A 15,709-nucleotide genomic window follows, 5' to 3' on the forward strand; every position below is an offset into this window, starting at 1 on the left:
TAACTCTTGAAGAACTTCATCTCCCAAATGATTCCTTGCATCTGGCCTTCTGCTCCCTACACCCATCTTCATTACATTACATTTTCTTGGGTTAAACTCTTGCAACCATTTGTTCGACCATTTCTTCAGTTTGCCTAGGTGTTCCTGAAGCCTCACGCAGTCCTCCTCTGTCTTAATCCTACTCATAATTTTGGCATCGTGTTGACCAGACCACACACTAGAAGTTGAAGGGACGACGACGTTTCGGTCCGTCTTGGACCATTCTCTTCTCAAGTCGATTGTGATGAGGAGGTAGAGACAGGCAATAAATAGGCAGGAGAGAACTGAGGAGGAAAGTTTGGCATCGTCAGCAAACATTGAGAGGAATGGGTGTGTACTCTGTAGGAGATCATTTACGTATATCAGAAACAGGATAGGACCGAGTACAGAGCCCTATGGGACTCCAATGGTGATTTTACGCCAATCTGAGGTATCACCCCTCAATGTAACTCTGCTTCTTATTGCTTTGGTACTCCCTTATCCTCTGGAGCACCTTACCAGTTACTCCTGCTTGTTTCTCGAGCTTATGTACCAGCCTCATATGGGGTACTGTGCGAAAGGCTTTCCAGCATTCCAAGAAAATGCAGTCTGCCCATCCTTCTCTTTCTTGCTTAATCTTTATCACCTGGTTGTAGAATTCTATTAAGCCAGTAAGGCAAGATTTATCATCCCAGAACCCATGTTGGCGATTTGTCAAGTCAGGGCTCTTCTCTTCAGATTTGTTACTATTTGTTTTTTCTCACGATCTTCGCCATAACATTGCACAGTATACAGGTTAAGGACACTGGCCTGTTGTTCAGTGCCTCTTGTCTGTCTCTCTTTTTGTATATTGGGAATACATTAGCTGTTTTCCATAATTTCTGGTAGGTCTTCTGTCTCTATTATACACTATATATATAGTATACTACTATACACTATGGAGAGTGGCAAGCAAAGTGCTTCTGCACACTCTTTCAATACCCATGGTGAGATTCTGTCTTGACCTCATCTCTGGTAATTTCCAACCCTTCCAAGGCCGCCAGGTTAACTGCACCTTTCCTAACGCAGTGACCTCACCTCGTTCTATTGTGAAGACCTCCTGGAACCACTTGTTGAGTTCTTCACACACCTCTTTGTCATATTCTGTATACCTGTCCTCAACCCTTTTATGTTTTGCCACCTGTTCTTTCACTGTTGTTTTCCTCCTGATGTGACTGTTGGGTAGCATGGGTTCGGTCTTGGCTTTATTTGCTATACTATTTACATTTTTTTTTCTGCTTCTCTTCTCACACTAACATACTCATTCCTGGTTCTCAGGTATCTCTCACTGATCTCTGGTGTACTGTTATTCTGGAAGTTCCTCCACGCCCTTTTGTTCTCTTCCTTTGCTTCCATAAATGCCTAACTATACAACGGATTCATCTTCTGCTTCTTGGATTTTCGCTTTTGGGCCGGGATAACTTGTTTACTGCCTCCTGACACTTTTGGATGACATAGTCCATTATGTCTTGTTCGGACGTAGCTCTGAGTTCTGTGTCCTATGGTATATCCTTTAGGAAACTTCTAATCACCTCATAATTCCCCTTTTGAAACGCCAGCCCTCTGTTTCCTATTCTTTTTTTTTTTGGGGGGGGGAGATAATTCCAAGTTTTACCAGGTACTCAAGGATCTATACACTGTAATTACTCATTCCCAAGGGTGCTTCCAACTAAACTTCCCTTATATTCCACGCCTTTAGGGTAAATATCAGATCAATCATGGCTAGTTCATCTTTCCCTCTCATTCTTGTCAGTTCCTTGATGTGTTGGCTTTGAAAGTTTCTTGTTGCCACAGCCAGCAGCTTAGCTCTTCATGTGTCTGGTTTTCCATGTCTCCGAGTGGGGTCTCTGTTCTCCCAATCTATCTTCCTGTGGTTGAAGTCCCCCATGATTAGTAGTCCAGATCCTTTCCTGCTAGCAACAGAAGCTGCTCTCTTTATTATATTAATGGTGGCCATGTTTTTTGTCATATTCTTGTCTGGATCGTCTGTCAATATGTAGGGGAGTTAAATGTGACTACGATTATAAGTTGTTCTCCACCAATTGCTAAGGTACCTGTTATGTAGTCTCTGAAACTTTTACAGCCCTGAATAACCATCTCCTCATAACTCCAGCCTTTTCTTATCAGCAGAGCTACACCATCACCTCCTCTTCCTTCTCTATCTTTCCTCACACCATAGTACTCCTGTAGAAACACTGCATTTGTTATGGTTTTCGTTAGCTCTGTTTTTGTGAGTGTTATTATGTCTGGGTTTTCTTCTAGTACTCATTCTCCAGGTTCATTTATTTTTTTTTGTATTATCATTTACGTTAGTGTCCATGGCCTTGACACTCACTTTCTTCTGTTCCTTCTCATGTCCCCTTCTTGGTGAGCGTTCTGCTGATGGGAGAAGCTGTTCCATAGCTGTTAGGATTTGTGAGGTGGTTTTAACAGGGTCTCAGATGATATTGGGGAGAGGGATGAGGGGTCAAGTAAAGGGAGGAACAGGGAAGGTAAGGGATGAAGAGGGAGGAGGAAAAGGGAGGAGAGGGAGAGGGGGCATGGTAGGAGTGGGAGAGGGGTAGCAGGACGGGTATGGGGTGAGGGGGACGGAGGGTTGGCTGAGTATTTGAGTGAGGGCAGAGAGGGTTCGGGCTAGAGAGGGATTTCAATGCAGAGGAGGGTGGTGATGTGGCCGTCCCTTCTGGTGTTACTGGGTTGCTGGTTGTGGGTTCTCCTCTCACCTCTGCAACGTTGTGTTTTGGGCTGTGATTTACTGTTTTTCTCCTCTCACCCTAAGTTTCTTCCTTGCTTCTGTCGTCATTGCTCTCTCTTCCTTAACACCTTCTCAATGCTTTGTTCAGCGTTTTCCATCTCTAGCCCTTTTAGTATTTCACTCATTGCCTCTCTCTCTGTTATTACGATCCCATTGTGGCCCTTTCGCAATTCTGTACTCTCACCAGCACCTCTCCTTCCACACTACTCTCACCAGCACCTCTCCTTCCACACTACTCTCACCAGCACCTCTCTTTCCATGTTATTCTCACCAACACCTCTCTTTCCATGTTACTCTCACCAACACCTCTCCTTCCATGCTACTCTCACCAGCACCTCTCCCTCCATGCTACTCTCACCAGCACCTCTCCTTCCATGTTACTCTCACCAGCACCTCTCCTTCCATGTTACTCTCACCAGCACCTCTCCTTCCATGCTACTCTCACCAACACCTCTCCTTCCATGTTACTCTCACCAACACCTCTCCTTCCATGCTACTCTCACCAGCACCTCTCCTTCCATGTTACTCTCACCAACACCTCTCCTTCCATGCTACTCTCACCAGCACCTCTCCTTCTATGCTACTCTCACCAACACCTCTCCTTCCATGCTACTCTCAACAGCACCTCTCCTTCCATGCTACTCTCACCAACACCTCTCCTTCCATGCTACTCTCACCAGCACCTCTCCTTCCATGTTACTCTCACCAACACCTCTCCTTCCATGTTACTCTCACCAACACCTCTTCTTCCATGCTACTCTCACCAGCACCTCTCCTTCCATGCTACTCTCACCAGCACCTCTCCTTCCATGCTACTCTCACCAGCACCTCTCCTTCCATGCTACTCTCACCAGCACCTCTCCTTCCATGCTACTCTCACCAACACCTCTCCTTCCATGCTACTCTCACCAGCATGTATGCAAAATTTTTGGACCCTTACTTCAACTTGTCTTGTTCGTTCTATGTCAATTATCTCTGGGTCAAAGTTCTCAAAGTCTTACCTTACTTATATTTTGTGAGAGGGGAGGAAGGGGGACTTGCAGATAGTGAACGGGTTTTTGTTTATGCTCTCTAATGCCATCTGACTACACTATAGCTGTTTCACATATTCATTGGGGGTCTCCATTGACCCATGTCCAACCACTTGGGCTGGACGGTAGAGCGACGGTCTCGCTACATGCAGGTCGGCGTTCAATCCCCGACCGTCCACAAGTGGTTGGGCACCATTCCTTCCCCCCTGTCACATCCCAAATCTTTATCCTGACCCATCGTCCCATCCCAAATCTTTATCCTGACCCCTTCCAAATGCTATGTAGTCGTAATGGCTTTGCGCTTTTCCCCTGATAGTTCCCTTCCCTTCCCATCATAGTCTAGCGCGGTGTTTCGCACAGCTTGCACTCGGGCTTTGGTTCTTTTCATCCTTCTCCAAGCCAGAGCATTCACTTAGAATAAAATATTAAAGGTGCACAACGGCATGGAATCAGCATCCCTAAACTTCTCAGGCAACCGGCGTTGCGTCGCTTTAAGATCCGTGATCAGTATTAACATATCTCATGAGAGTCTTTCTACAATTATGAAATAGTCTTTCTTCTAATAGTTTATCTGCCATTCACTTGCTACTGTTCATTTTACGGAAGAGTCAAAGTCTGCTGAGAGCTTTGGCTGCTCAGTTATTTTTCCTTATCAAACCAGTTTGTGCCGCCATCCTCTGTAAACGATTTCATGTTACTGCTGAACTTTATGAAATTTCGTGAATTTTACACAAAATGTGTTCTAGTATACATGCCAGTTCCTATTTATGAAGCAAGGTTCATTTGTTTTTAAGCTGATTCTCGCAGGCCCTATGTGGCTCTGAAGTTCTTTAACCACTGTGCTGTGCTGCCTTAAAATATGATATTCCCGCTGTGTGCTGAAAAGAAATTTTTTCCCAAAAATGATTTTTCTTTCGAACAGTGTTAAATGCCCTCCTCTGATCACATATATGTTGAAAATATTGCACAAATGTACTTACTTTAGCCGCAGTGGTGTCCAGAAAATGTTGGGTGCCATCACAGCTGGGTGGTTGTCTGTTCCGTAGCCTCCCGCAGGCAGTCACACGCCAGATTCTACAACGGCGAGTTGCCGCAAATAATTTTATGATCATTTTTTCTGCACAATTACAAATGCATTTCTTTGTTTTTTTTTTCTGGCTAATTCTATGTATATTGAACAGGTATACAATATTCAGGAAATAGAACATCCGTACTGTTCAAAGAAAATGTTTTACAAGTATCACAAATGTGACCACAAATATTATTCGTATTTTCTATATTATATGTTCAATTATTTACATTTGCAACTTATTTAACACATTGTACACTTGTCGGAAAATCCGACACCATTTAATAATATTACATGCAATTGCAGATAATATTGCTGCCATTGCATACACAAGTTAACCCATAGAAAATGTAGCTCGTAGTTGAATTTTCCGTCAATAGAAAACGGGATATCATTGCCACATACTATTATAAATTCACCAGCTATTCTGCTGGGAATTATTCTTAAATACATTAGTCTTTGGACTTTTACCATCATAAAAACATCCCATTTTAATTAACTTAATTATCAGTATCGAAGTAAAGCAAATGTGACCCTTCTATCAGTTACTGACATCTCTACAAAGTGAGGGAGGCGTCAGTGAGGAAGGAAGTGGTCAGCCATTGTTGTTAAGACCTGAGAGTAGTGGGGCAAATTCGGCTCCTATAAATTCTCTTGGGCGAAGTGTTATGGAAACCAAAGGTCTTCCATCATCAACACGCTGTCATCAACCACAAAGGAAGTGTTTTTCTGAAACCCGTTTATCTAATCATTTTTGGCCATTAATGTTAGGTAGATATTGAGCAAACCGGTGAGAACACAAATGATCGATTCAAAAAAGGTAACTAAGCCTTGGTCCTTATCTGAATCATTATACAATGTTTTCTCTGATATACCTGTCATATATTAGGATTCTGGCTTTACAGCTAGCGCCCTTTGACAGGAACAAGAAGAGGAAGCAAGCTTTGTATATCAGTTACTGGGTGATGGAAGCAGCCTCAAATGAGGATAATTTGGTATCTACATCCTAGTTATACCTGGTGGACTAAGGCCTGCTGTACAAATAAGATAAGGAACCTCCAATTTATTTACTAATAAATGTAGTTAATACTGTAGTTTGATTGGCTGCATATATATAAATTCAATATAAACCCCCCTAATGTGTATGGATCGATTTGTGAGATTATTGCAGAAATACAGTCCACTTAACATAATACAAATTGCTATCGAAATATATAAATTAACGTAAATATAAATTCTATATAAATTCATATAAATTAAATATAAATCTCACAGGTCGGTTCCCACAACACTATCACAAACTCTATACATCACAGTCAACACACTTAGAACTGCGTAGGTGTGTGATAATCACTGAAGCAGTCAACAGGTCACAAGAAAACTTTGCACTGAACGCACCAGGTGCAGATGTATCTTCGCTTCTGTTCCGTACATTGCGTGTTCTTGCAAACAACGCAGGGATGTTTACCCTTTTCTCGTGTGCCTTTGCTTGGCATATAACCAAGCGTGTGTAGAGCAAGCTGTTCTTTACCCCTGAGTCTGTCTGGAACTGAGTGAGGCCTTGTTACTGGCACCCCCCTCCCCATGCGTCACAACATTGCCCTCCACCCATACCTCACCAGTAGTTGTAACACTAGAGCAACACTGAATGTATGGATAAGTTGTCTCCTGCCATATTTCACGAGATACGTGTTGAAACAGTTCAGCACTACAATGTCAACGAGGTGGAAAACAATTTCTTTGTCCACTTCACAGATTTTCTCACGCACTCGACGGCACCAACCATCATGTCACATTTATCTACAAACCGCAAATATATACATTATAATAAATGACACAATCAGGTTTATAAATTGGTAACTTTGTTGCAAAGTTCACTTTGCAACAAAGTTACAAAGTGAATAGATGTCCAACATGAAACCGGTGTGAATAGTTGTCAACATATTCACCTCGCGTCTGTCCCTCCAGCACACTGATAACATTTTATCATACTTTCTCAGTTGGCAATCAGCCACTGCAATACCAATGCCAGACACTAGCATTTCCCTCCTGTGGGCCTTGACAGTGCCCCATACCCCGGTGTTGTGGACAAGGAGGAATCTGCTTAGCAAGGCACTGGTATAATAGTTGTCTGTGAACATGATATACTCCTTGTTCAGCAACGGTTCCATGAGTGTTTTCACGACACTGCTTGAGAAGCCGTGTGGATCTTGACCATCTCGACATATAAGTTACTGTACACAACTACCATGTCGTAGCTTAGTCGATTAAGGCAGCGTCTATGATGCTCTCGGACGTAGGTTCGAATCTTCGTCACGGCCCTTGTGGATTTGTTCATCTGGTGCCGCTTTGATGGAATGTACTACTTGAACGCGAGTTGTCCAATGAAGAGGACTAGCGATTCATCAGTCAAGACACTCTGTGCTGGTAAAAATAGTCAGGAAACTTTCCTTTCAATTCACTAAATATCTTCCGCACTTTCCATAGTCTGTCGTGCCTGTTTTCCTTAGCATTGTTCGCAAAGTGGAGGTACCAGAGAAGCAACAGGAACCTATCACGAGACATGTCCCTGTTGAATAATGGGGTAGGAACAAGTCTTTCTTTGTTCCAAAAATCCGGGATCACATGTTTATCTGCAGGCCTCATCTTCATGCTAAACGCTAAAATCACATACATTTCCTCATTAGTCGTGTCTTTCCAACGTGTCAATCGAGAGGCAGGTAAAATTCCAGAGTCAATGAGTAGTAGAACTACATGAGACACGTAGTTCGCGAGGGAGGGGACGGACGTGTTGTCTCGCGCTCTGTGAAAACACTGGAATAAACCGGGCTTTTTTAGGATTACAACCATGGATTACGGCCCACAGTGATCACCAAGTGCATAGTGACCCGTAGCAAAGTTGAATACAGAAATTAACAATGGAACTTTGAGTTAAATACAGAATAAACGTGGGACCCCGTGGTGAGCCAGGGCCACCAGGCTCATGTGTACAGGCATAAGCGATATATATCAAATATAGCGAGCAGTGATACGTTGAACAGTGAAGTGGAACGTGTAACACAACATATAAATTAGTGGATAGTGTTAGAGAATTGAACATAGAAAAACTATAAATGTAAAGTTGTGGAGGAGGCATCACACTTGGCTGTTTACACCACAGCCACGAGGCCTACACAGTGTAGAGGACGTCCCGCAGTAGCAGTATACTCCCTCAGTGATAATATACTGGCAATATATATGGTAATACGGGAAAGTGGAGCTAGGAACTAGTAATAGAGTAAGTGAATAGCATTGCAAGCCGGAAGAAAGCAGAAATTCCCTTAGGATATTACAGGCAAATAATCAGTGTATTAATCAAGTAACTGGCAACCGGTGGCATCCTGCCCCCGACCTGGGACAAACAACGGTCAATTGTACGGTCCCCAAGGGGACCATATTTCTCCACAAGGGATAAGTACCCACACAAAAACTTGAACAAATAAACATATGTAATATTATAAATATACTGCATACATATTATATATACATACATATAATATTATAAATATATTCATATAATATTATAACATCACAAAACCCAACATGGAGGTGTGTGGAGGCTGTCTTAAGTCACTTCGAAAGAGTATTGTAGTCATTGTATGTAACATTTGCAACATAAGATTTCACCTGAGTTGTACAGGATTACCTACACAATTTGCAAACCGGGAAGGTAACTACTGGATCTGTCAAAGTGACAGACAGATATGGGAAAACATTACCAAACTAATGAATAACATTCCTGAAGTACACAGGTTACAATTCACACAAAAACTACCAGAAATATATGCAGAGTATATAAAGACAGCAACGAACTCTGAGCACAACTCAGGGACTGAGAATTTAGAGAGTCAAAGTAGCAATGTAGAAGGACATAGTGTCGAAGTACACAAAAATGAAGGCAATATTGTAGAGCAAACTGGCGATATGAATAAGGAGAGAAAATAAGAGACGAATGAGAACACAAATGAGATAGACGAAAGCAACAAGGAGAAAGATAAGGGCAATACCGAGAATGAATGCAGAAACGAGAAAGTTGGAACAAAAAACACAGAGGTAGCCAAGTCGTTCACAGGTACAAACAAGAATAATACAATCACAGATGAAAATATTTGTAGGTATTATGCAAAAGGACAGTGTAGATATGGGCCCAGAAGCACGGAATTCTCATTCATGCACCCACGGACATGCCGAAACTGGTTAAGGAAAGGCAGATGTCGTTTTGATACAGAGTGTAGATATTTTCACCCTAAGTTACGCAAACTCTCAGTTAATGAGAGGAAATGCTACGATCTTCATTGCCCTGATTTCCACGTCAGAGGTACACAGCGCTATATAAGAAAGGAAGTCCAATATAATAGCCCTGAAAATTGTTTAGAGGCAGGCAGAAACCGAGGGAGAAACAGACAGGCAGGAACGTGGCAGGAGTACGGATGGAGAGGGGGAAATGCCCAAGACTGGACTACGGTTCGTCATCAAGTCCTCACATACTACACAGAGACTACCACACTCCCCAGTATCACTTCCAAAACTGGACAAACCATTGCCACAACAACACACCCTGGGTCAGGGTAGAGAGGAGGGAGAACTACCAAAACCTTCCAGAAGTGACACACAATATGGACAATCATTCATATTTGCAAACATTCAAGGTTTAAAGCCAAAGTCAAGAAATAAAGTTAAGTTCATAAATGGCCTCCTATTAGAGTCAAACTCAATATTTGGGGCATTCACGGAAACTCATACAAAAGATTACATGGATGGTGAAATCTGGATTCCAAATTATAATCTATATAGATGTGATAGAAAAACTAGGTCAAAGGGAGGAGTTGGTCTGTATTTTAAAGAGGACCTGGTATGCACAGAACTACTAAACTCAACTGATGAGGTGGTAGAGATACTTGGAATTAAGGTAGAGAAACTAAACCTAATTATTATTCTAATATATAAACCGTCAGATACAACGGTTGAGGAATTCACAGAGCACATGCACAAAATAGAGAACATACTTGATAACCTAGCAAACCCAGCTCCAGATATTATCTTCCTTGGAGGTTTCAATTTACCGAGTCTAAGATGGAGAATGGCGAACACAAATATCATAGCAGGGAATGACCCGGGAAATAACCAACCACAGGTCAGAGAACTTTTGAGATTCTGTGACAAATTCTCGCTCAATCAACATATTACAGAACCAACTAGGAACGAAAACACACTAGACTTGTTATTCACAAACAATGATGAACTAATCAGAGACATTACAATCTCAGATACTTTATACTCAGACCATAAGCTCATTGAAGTGCGAACTATCATAAATAACGGTAGAAGGTCTAAGAGACCCAACAAGCGAGAAGCAATATTCAATCAATTCAATTTCAACAATAAGAGGATCGACTGGGAAAAAAAATGTAGACCTTGCAACCATTCAATGGGAGTCGGGCCTAAGCGACAAAATTCCTACACAGGGAATAGCTCAACTGACAGCTGAAGCTTACAAGGTCTGCTTGAAGCACGTGCCTGTGAGGAGGGGCAGAAAGAGAACCACTGTAGAAAGAGAATGCAGACGACTGTACGGGAGATGGAAAAAATAACGAAAATGCTTCGGCAGACACAACTATCACAAGCAAGGAAAATATGCCTAAGCAGGGAGATCGAAAAAAATAGAACAAACGTTGAAGCGATCATATGAGTCTGAGGAAATGGAATTGGAACAGAAAGCTATACAAGAAATAAAGAAAAATCTGAAAAATCTTTTCACATACGCAAAATCAAAATCAAAAACCTCGACCAGTATTGAACCATTAATTCCAAATGAAGGTACGTACACAGAGGACAACAAAGAGATTAGTGAAATTCTAAGAAGCCAGTATGAGGCTATGTTTAGCACACCAATAAACAACATGAAAGTTGATGACCCAGACAGCTTCTTTATGAATGACATTGAAGCTGCAGATAATATAACGGATATTACCACAAACTCAGAAGACTTTCAAAGAGAAATTGACAATATGCCTATGCACTCAGCTCCTGGGCCTGACTCATGGAATTCAATATCCATAAAGAAATGTAAAGTACCAGTAGCGAGAGTACTCAGCGTAATATGGAGAAAGAGCCTGGATACAGGGAAGATACCAGCAGCACTTAAATCTGCAGATATAGCTCCATTGCACAAGAGGGGGAGTAAAGCTTTGGCAAAAAATTATTGGCCAGTTGCACTAACATCACACATAATAAAAGTGTTTGAAAGAGTGATTAGGAATCAAATTTCTAGTTTTATGGAAAACAATGAATTGCACAACCCAGGACAACATGGATTTAGAGCGGGAAGATCCTGTCTGTCACAGTTACTCAACCACTATGACAAAATCACAGAAGCCCTAGAAGAAAAACAAAATGCAGATGTTGCATACACAGACTTTGCAAAGGCGTTCGACAAATGTGACCATGGGGTGATAGCTCACAAAATGAGGTCAATAGGAATAACTGGAAAAGTAGGACGCTGGATACTCAATTTCCTGTCGAACAGAACACAGAGTAACAGTCAATCAAATAAAATCGATTCCAAGTGATGTTAAAAGCTCTGTACCTCAAGGTACAGTCCGTGCACCGCTACTGTTCCTTATTCTCATATCAGATATAGACAAAAATACACGTCACAGCTTCGTGTCGTCCTTTGCAGATGACACAAAAATCAGCATGAAAATTACCTCTGCTGAAGACATTGAAAAACTACAAGCAGATGTCAACAAAGTTTTCGATTGGGCAGCAGAAAATAACATGATGTTTAACAGTAATAAATTTCAGGTACTCAGGTACGGCAAAAATGAGAATCTGAAACATAATACAGGGTACAAAACACAATCGAATCATCCCATAGTAGAAAAACAGCACGTCAGGGAATTGGGAATAATGATGTCCTACGATCTAACGTTTAGGGAGCATAACCAAGCAAATATTGCGTCAGCCAGAAAAATGATCGGATGGATTACGAAAACTTTCAAATCCAGGGATCCCATCACAATGGTTGTACTCTTCAAGTCACTTGTGTTGTCCCGTCTAGAGTACTGCTCAGTACTCACTTCCCCCTTCAGAGCAGGAGAGATTGCTGAAATAGAGGGAATACAGAGAACATATACAGCACGCATAGACGAGATAAAACACCTAAATTATTGGTATCGTCTCAAAGGTCTCCAAATGTTTTCTGTAGAAAGGAGACGAGAGAGATACCAAATAATATACACATGGAAAATACTGGAGGGCCAGGTCCCAAATCTACACAGTAAAATAACAACGTACTGGAGTGAACGATATGGAAGAAAATGCAAGATTGAACCAGTGAAGAGCAGAGGTGCCATAGGCACAATCAGAGAGCACTGTATGAACATCAGAGGTCCGCAGTTGTTTAACGTCCTCCCAGCGACTATAAGAAATACTGCCGGAACAGCCGTGGACATCTTCAAGAGAAAATTGGACTGTTTTCTGAGAAGTTCCAGATCAGTCGGGCTGTGGTGGGTATGTGGGCCTGCGGGCCGCTCCAAGCAACAGCCTGGTGGACTAAACTCTCACAAGTCGAGCCTGGCCTCAGGCCGGGCTTGGGGAGTAGAAGAACTCCAAGAACCCCATCAAGCAGGAGTCCCAGAGTTTATTGGTTCGTCTCTGCAACGAGATGGTCCATGAATGGTTGATCGAAATATGCCATAAAATAATCAATTTCAGGCATATCCTCATTAGTATAGGGGAATAAGGGTATCACGCCAACATTTGAATAAACAAATGCTAGAATTTGTGCGACAAAATTCTCACAATCCTGCCAAACAATTACACCCGTATTTTTGGTTTTGGTGCCAACACCAGCACGATCACCACCAGCACGGGCGCCAACACCTCGGCTACTACGTTTTGTGCTAGAGCTGCACGTGGGCATGCCAGGGGATAAGATACAAAACATAGTACAGGAGATCCTGTACTATGTTTTGCATAGTACAGGAGGTAGGCCTGTACTATGCAAAACATAGTACAGGCCTACCACAAACACCTGATGACGAGGACGCATTGTCGTCAAGCCGCGTGAGATGCTGGCACTGCCTTGGGCAGGGGCAGTGCTTGTGCTGGGGCAGCAAAACTCCGCATAGTAACACCATAGCCCCTTTGTATTCAGTTTATCAACACTGCTTGTATCTGAGCCTATGGCATTGAATCCAGAAAATGACTCATAACATGTCACCCAGTAGACTTACGTCCGGTGACAGATTGTGATGGTAACTCCAGTGGTGTTGACCCAGGGCAGCGTGGGAGGCCAGGCGAGGTGCGTTTACTGTACACATTCTCGACATCGTCCACCGCATACTCCCCATCACTCATGTCAGACCCCTGTGTTAGGTACTGTGATGGTGTCCCACCCTATGTCTTTCCTGTCCCGGCATCAAGAGCATCAAGAATTTCTGCGACTTGCACGTTCTCTGATGCTCAGGGAACATTTTGATATATAAAAAGGTATAGAAAGTTATCGTGTTGGAAATGATTTTTTCCGATTTAGTTTGATTTTACAAGTGGTTTAGGCCCTTTTGGTGTTACAAAATGGCGTCCAGGCTTTCCACTTCCCACCAAAGGAGCATGACGCCTGTCGTCAGTTGATTCTGACGCCAGGTAGGGTCACGTGAAAATATAGACCAATGACGAGGAGCCATCGGGCGGCGTGACGTCACAAGGCGCAGGGCTCTGGGCGGTCCGGCGCTGCGGGCTCAATGTGTCACAACCCGTCATCGAGAGCGGAAACGCTCGAATGAGCTCCCAATTTGGAGGCTAGGAAGCCCCATCCAGTGGACCCAAGCAGCCGCATTAGTACTGCAGACGTCATGGGAGATTATCTGATTCCTGTGAAGTACATGGAAGCAGAGCTTGGCTGGTGTTAGAGCGCCAAGAGCTCTTTTACTGAGAGTCTGCGGCGGAGGTGAACGTCGGGCGGGGTTCAGGAGGACACCCCAAACCCCACCGGCCACGTTCAAACGCGTCAGGCGAGCTGCTGTGCCCGGGGTCAAGTCCACTGGAAGACTGAGAAGGAGACACTGAACCAGATTGTAAGTATGTCTACAGTTCCAGTGTGGGAGGAAGAAGACGACATGTACAGGGACCTGTCTCCAGTACCTCAGGAGGAGGAGGAGGAGGAGAACCTGCCTACAGAGTGTGAGTATGACGAGGACGCGCATCTACAAGTTGACTGAGGACCATACAGGACCCTGATCAACGGAGGACCGAACGCCAGGATCGAGGACTTCAGCGACCCTGCCAGAGGGTATGTCGACAATGTAGTAGAAAGAGCTAAGGGAGATAAATTCCCTCCCATTACCCTTTGGTCTAGGTGAGCTAGGGTATTATTCATGTCGTGAGCATTGTCTTTATTATTACTGCCAGTGAGGTAGCATTAGGCTAGGTGCCAGGGTATTCATATATACACAAGGTAATATATATTAATGTATGTGTGTGGGCTCTGTGACATTTTGGGCAGCTAGAGGAAGTGGCTGGATTCAAGAGGCCAGGACAGAAGTTTTGAATCGTCCAGCTGACTGTGTTGCCAGAGTTGGGTGAGGAGTGTTGCCGCCGCCTGACAGTTCCACGTATATTATTCCTTATGTGGATCCAGTGTAGTTATATTCAGTAAACTTATCATCAATTTTTATACTGTGTTTGAGTGAGCCTTCGTCTCTAGGGCTATTTGAGTAGACCATTTATGTGGCACTGCATTGCATCTGACATTGAATCCTTGGTTGTGATAACAAATATGACCACTGAGGAGAGTTGCTGGGACATGAGTATGAACACCCAGCTGTCGACCTTGACTTAAGGAGGTAAGGATTTACCTGTGTATTCTTCCAATGTCACAGCGGGCAAGTCCGACCGAGAGCAACAGAGGTGACGTTGGATTTCCCCACTCGCCAGGGATACAATTCAAAGCCAGCCCTTGGTTGACTGGGGGGCCCCTAGGGTGAACAGTGGCTCCCAAGTACAAAGGGGGCGAAGACCCGCAGGATTAACCCTAACTACGTAAGGAAGGTAGGAACGGGTGTTAAAATGATGACAGTATTTCTCTGAACTGTAATCTAAATCATTAGTAATCGGTCGTTCATCAAACAACATGTCTTCAATTTTGTCCTATGAGAGTCATTTTGCAACTCAGCGGCTGACCGTAGACCGGGAGCTCGTAGATGATGCATCAAACATGGTTGCTACCTTAAACCTGGAGCTCCCCACCACCAGGGGGCCTCAGGCATCCATTTATGTTACGGCCCTACTGGAACGCAACCGGGTTCTTCTCTGATGGTAGTAGAGTTTGGGAATCAGGCCCCAAGTTAGTACAGGCTTTCAAGGGGTGAGCCCGTAACGCAAGTTAAAACGATAGGGGAGGTACACAAATACTCCTGTTTTCTAATATATGTATATTCTCTTATATATATTCCTTTATACCCTTATATATATATATATATATATATATATATATATATATATATATATATATATATATATATATATATATATATATATATATATATATATAACTGAAAACTCACACCCCAGAAGTGACTCGAACCCATACTCCCAGGAGCAACGCAACTGGTATGTACAAGACGCCTTAATACATACCAGTTGCGTTGCTCCTGGGAGTATGGGTTCGAGTCACTTCTGGGGTGTGAGTTTTCAGTTGCATATTGTCCTGGGGACCATTCAGGCTTGTTCGCATATATATAGATATATATTCCCACC

This window comes from Procambarus clarkii, unplaced genomic scaffold (assembly GCF_040958095.1).
Source record: "Procambarus clarkii isolate CNS0578487 unplaced genomic scaffold, FALCON_Pclarkii_2.0 HiC_scaffold_95, whole genome shotgun sequence".
Classification (NCBI taxonomy): domain Eukaryota; kingdom Metazoa; phylum Arthropoda; class Malacostraca; order Decapoda; family Cambaridae; genus Procambarus; species Procambarus clarkii.